The sequence below is a fragment of the Etheostoma spectabile genome, chromosome 23 (genome assembly GCF_008692095.1).
Source record: "Etheostoma spectabile isolate EspeVRDwgs_2016 chromosome 23, UIUC_Espe_1.0, whole genome shotgun sequence".
NCBI lineage: Eukaryota > Metazoa > Chordata > Actinopteri > Perciformes > Percidae > Etheostoma > Etheostoma spectabile.
In genome coordinates, this window is record NC_045755.1 from 3,650,790 (window position 1) to 3,655,697 (window position 4,908).

The following is a 4,908-nucleotide window of genomic DNA, read 5'->3' on the forward strand; positions in this document are numbered from 1 at the left end:
CCCTTCCCCCGCCCTCCAGCAAGTTCCCCGCACTGCTCCCGGGAGCGTAGAGGACTTTACCTCGGCCCCACCGATACAAGCCACACGGCGCCGCACTGTACGTTCGCCCGCCAATCAAACGGACGCCGTGTAGGATTCCTCCTGACTCTTAATTGAGGAAGTTCGTACGGCCGGCTGTGATTGGTTGCTGTTTAATGATAACTGGGGTGTCGACTGCTGCGAGCTGGAGCAGTTAATTGGTGGTTCACGGTGGCCGGTGGTATCATATTATTCAATGTCAGTCAACATCAACTTCCCTCTTAAATCTGGTCTATCCTTCGACACTTTATTTAACTCCAAATTAGGTTTGACTGTTGACACATGGATTGCTTTTTTTATTATTATTGTTAATGTTAAAGGTGGTATGTGTAACTTTTAAAAAGCAAACCCATTTTTGTCAATTTGATAGTGCTACTTTGGTATAATTACTGGAAAATAACACGACCATCCTAGAGACGATTAGTCACATCCAGCAGATTACCTGGTGACGGAGACTGATAGGTCTTCTTAGGGATGGTCTGATTAATTTACACTAATTGAACTAATGTAGCAAACTAATGTGACAATTATGTCATGTGAAAACGCTACATATTACACCTTTGAGACATTTTATGTTATGTCCCTATGGGCTTGTTTGTCTGTTTGTGCTTTAATAAGTGCTTTAAAAGTACCATATGACTGTTGAGATGGGGAAACATGACTAAGCGCTTTATGTATTTTGCACAAAGAGGGTCAGATATGTTCTCAGACACAGATTAGCCGCCATCCACCTATGTTTATCAGAGAGTAGAGATTGTAAATCTTTATATATATAAAAAAAGAAATAATAACCCAGAGTGGATATTAGAGCATTGTACAGCTTGTTTATTGCCTGAACGATTCTGATCTGTTTATTATTTTCTTACTTTTTAAGACTTTTATAACAATCACCCTTTAAGGGACACACATAAAGATTAATAAGGTACATGCAGCAGGTTTAGAATAGGATAGAAGAGAGGTATCTGCTGGAAACTGCCACCAGTTGAGAATGTTAACGACTACACAATAGCTTGGCGTTTGATTTTCCTAAACTAAGGAGCCACAAGCAGCGCAGTGCAGTTCCAAGATGGCTACAAGACATGCTACAAAGCATCTCGAGATACCAAACTGCTTTTCATATGGGTCCTCAGAGTATTTGGCTTGTGTGGAGACAAGATGGAGAGGCTGTCGCCTGCCGCTTTTCCTCCCTCCTTCCTCCAAAGAAGCCATTTTTGCATCGTCAACCTGCACCCAGTTCAGAAGTGCTCAGGGAAAACTGCGGCTGCACTGTGAGCTGGTGAATACCAATTTTCCTGGTTTAGGTTGTTCCGTCAGTGTTTTTGGTCCAGGTGTTGTGGCATCACAGTTAATGATCCAGATCTCAAGGTGTTAGCTGCGTCCCCATTGCAGTGTTGTAGTGACTTCTGACTTGAATATTGAAGACTCAGACTTGGGCCCAGGCTATTCCATCGTGGACTCCAAGGTTGTTTTCTTACTAACTTGTTCTTTAATTTTTTGGCTATTCTGTATTTTGTTGACGACGACAATCCCCAACCCTGGAATATTGCGTCAGAGCCCTTTGCTTGACGGGATTTGGACAGAAGCACCAAAACAACATGGAGGATAAGTTAGTTCTTGCTGTATTCGGGGATCCCTTCCTTTATGGCCCAACAGCAGACTATTATTGTGGCTGAAATCAGAAGCTTGGTTAGTGGAGCTTGGTTCACACCAGTAGTGATTTTAGACCCTTTTTTAGGGGGGCTCAAACCTAAATTTCATCTTAGCCCCCCTAAATACAATACAAAACAACGTGTCTTAGTGCTTCAAGTTAGAGTTTGTCTGTTAGTAACAGAGGACAAACAATTAATATCCTGTGTCGCTGTCGCCAATGCTATGCACCTGTAACCCAGTCAAGAAAAGTTAGATTTTTTATTTATTTATTTTTTATCGTGTCAATTTATACTGGTAGTCCATAAAGGGACTTTTTTAGTTTTTTCATATGTTCACTATTTTTCATTTATCCTCTGTTATAATAATAAATACATATATTCATTGTTATCCAGCAAAATTACTGATTTAGCAGGCGGAGGGGGGGTGGACACTGTACCCGTTTCACAATCTCATTAGGGGCCAAAGGTCTAATCCTAGAATCACCCCTGGTTCACACGATTACTAAAATGGTCCAACAATTGCAAATGTATATATTTAAGTATTTATTTGATTATGAGCAGCAAAGCCAAAGGATGTTGTTTACAACAAGGCTCCAGTCGTCCACAACCTACTTCCAGTTGTACTGAGGGTCCGGTTAAAGGCAGAGTTTTGAAAAACGTTGAGGCTTTTTAAGGCTTTTTTATTTTTCCAAAACAGATGGAATTACTTAAATCTTCAACTTGGAGTCCCTTTTTAATCATTCCAAGTTCCATATGACAGACTGACTTTGTTTTAATTAGTTCTTGATGGAACCTTCTCATGACTCTGACCCATGACTGCAGCAACCTGGATTGTGTCACTGCTTGCGATGTCTTTATAGACATAACTCAGAGGGCAGAAGTGTACGATGTTGGGTGCCTACCTACGCACACATATCAGATTGTCATGATGCAATTCTTCTGATCCCTTTATTGTGAATTGTAGCCAAAGACTAGTGCTAGGTATTAGACAATTTGGTTCATTCTACTCGATGAATTAGGGAGAACAGAACTAGATAGGAAGCTGTTGGAGTGGACTTAAACTAAGGGCTGAACTCTAGCTGCAAATTATTTTCAAGAGAAATTTATTCACCTTTGATCCCTTCCTAATCTGTTGCCATTTACTTTTTATAAGATACACAGTGCTGCTGAAAAAGTGAGACCACAGCTGAATAAAAGGCAGATGACAGTAAATCAACACTCTCCCAAGGTTTCTGGAATTCACTTTTGGCTCGCCGCGTTGTCGTGTGTATTAAGTTCCAGCGATTTGGCACTGAAGTTGACTAAAACAAACCATGACAAGGCATTTGTGGATGCTGTCCAGTCTAAATCTGTCTCCCTCCTCACCTTGTTCTCTGTCCTTTGACAGCAGCACCTCCTTCCAATAAGCTCTGCGAGGACAATTCCAGTGTGTGTGGATTTTCTGCTCTTTCCCACTGTTTCCTAAGCCAAAAATGCCCCCACCCTATACTCTACAACCTTCCTACCCCATCTGTAGCTCTCAGCCCCAAGCCCATTAGCTCTAACTGACTTAAATCATTCATATTGAGTCACAAATCTATAGTTTACTAGAGAAAGAACCCAAGCTTTCTAATGTAACAAAAAAGACTACCAGCTGATGGTTGAACGTTTAACTTTGAATCTTAAGTGGTTGCTTTATTAACAAGCAGAAATGCAGTACCAAATCACTGTCTCTGAATGTGCACATCAGTATACTAAAACATGTTATACTACAATTTTATATTAGCAGTCTGGTTGTAAGCCGTCATTCCCAGTGATGGATTTATGCTCACTGCAATACATGGCTTACGGTTTAATTGAAAACGTTTTCGCGAAACTGATTAATAATTTCTTTTTGGTCTTATACAAATGTAAAAACAAGACAAACCATTAAAGGATAGGAATTATTTTCAGAAACCTCTACTCACACAGGAATTGTCCACCTCGTTCCTATGTATGGGGCTCCAAAAACACACACTAGATCTACTATGTTGTTGTTCAAGCACGTAGGCATAAAGTGTAAAACTTGCAGATGTGGTAACAGCACCGACACGGTTGATGCTTTTAGACAAATCATTGCAGTTACTTTAGGCATGTTGTCCTAGCAACTAATCCAGTTTTGTTAGGGTTAAGTGTGCAAGACAAGGCCAGTTAGCCTGATTTATTTTATTTTAAATGTGCAGTCGTAGAGAAAGCTAACTTTTTAGGGTTTCTTACTGATTAACAACACCCACATGTACTACACCGGTAACCTTTCAGAAATATATATATGTTCATTCTGACATTTTTACATTGGGGTCTTGTGATACATGTTTCTCTACTAACCCAGCTCTGAAGTCAATCCATGTAATTATCCATGTGTTAATGAGATGATCTTTTAACCATGTAAGGGCTTTATTCCAATGGTCACCTTTATCTAATTATTCACTGTAACCATGTATACATCCCCACTGATTGCTATGCATTTTTTAAAACATTTTTAAGTGTTGTCAATCCTTTTTCTTGGAAGTGGGATCAGGAAATAACGACTTAGTTTGGGGGGGGTGGGGGCGGGGGGGGATAGTTGCAAGACACAGAATCCCTGCCAGATCTTAGACAATTACAATCACTTAACTATTAATTATCATTACTACTATTACTATTATTGAATGAGTTTCATTGTAAAAGCGGTGTACCAGGTTTCTCCTCTGGCACAAATGCTGTTATCCAATCAACAGCCAACACTGTAAGAATATGTTTTGTCAAATGTGATGTCGTCCACTTCACTGTGGGTGTTTGGGTTTATGAATGTATTGTGAAGCAGGCTTGGGATTGAGGTTCATGCTGCTCTGTGGTTTCATGTCAGCCATTAAAAAAAAATAAAAGGTTTTCTGAATGACTCTGTCCATGTTAAAGGTGTCTTGCCACATGTATTTCATTACTCTGTGGTAATGTCTGAAGTTGGATTCTGTAACAGTTTTTGTGGAATAAATTCCTTGGTTACCTTGTTTCAAGCCATTCTAGTGGGGTGTGCAGGAAGACTCAATTTGTGCCAGTTTCCATTAATATTCTGTGAGCTAAGCTGCTTAACTGTGATTGGCTAACAGCTATCCAATGAGAGCCTGGCTATTAGCATCCTATACCCAGCACAACTGGGCAAGCTCATGAATAGTAATGAGCTCAG

The 4,908-nt window shown here is 40.1% G+C and overlaps 1 protein-coding gene and 1 long non-coding RNA gene across 3 annotated transcripts in view; both read left to right on the plus strand.

Moving 5' to 3' along the window:
* LOC116672827 (uncharacterized) overlaps window positions 1-4,908 on the plus strand; it is a 174,131-nt gene that overhangs the window by 109,688 nt on the left and 59,535 nt on the right. The window lies entirely within an intron of this gene.
* The window catches only part of camk1da (calcium/calmodulin-dependent protein kinase 1Da), a 68,652-nt gene that overhangs the window by 61,595 nt on the left and 2,149 nt on the right, over window positions 1-4,908 (plus strand). Inside the window, exons 11-12 of one of the 2 annotated variants that reach the window (XM_032504682.1) lie at window positions 1-3,782; window positions 3,828-4,640. The exon at window positions 1-3,782 is cut by the window's left edge and continues 282 nt beyond it. The gene's annotated coding sequence lies outside the window, so the exon portion shown is untranslated. Of the gene's footprint in view, window positions 4,641-4,908 lie in introns of both variants that reach the window. The other variant, XM_032504680.1, reaches the window with a different exon arrangement.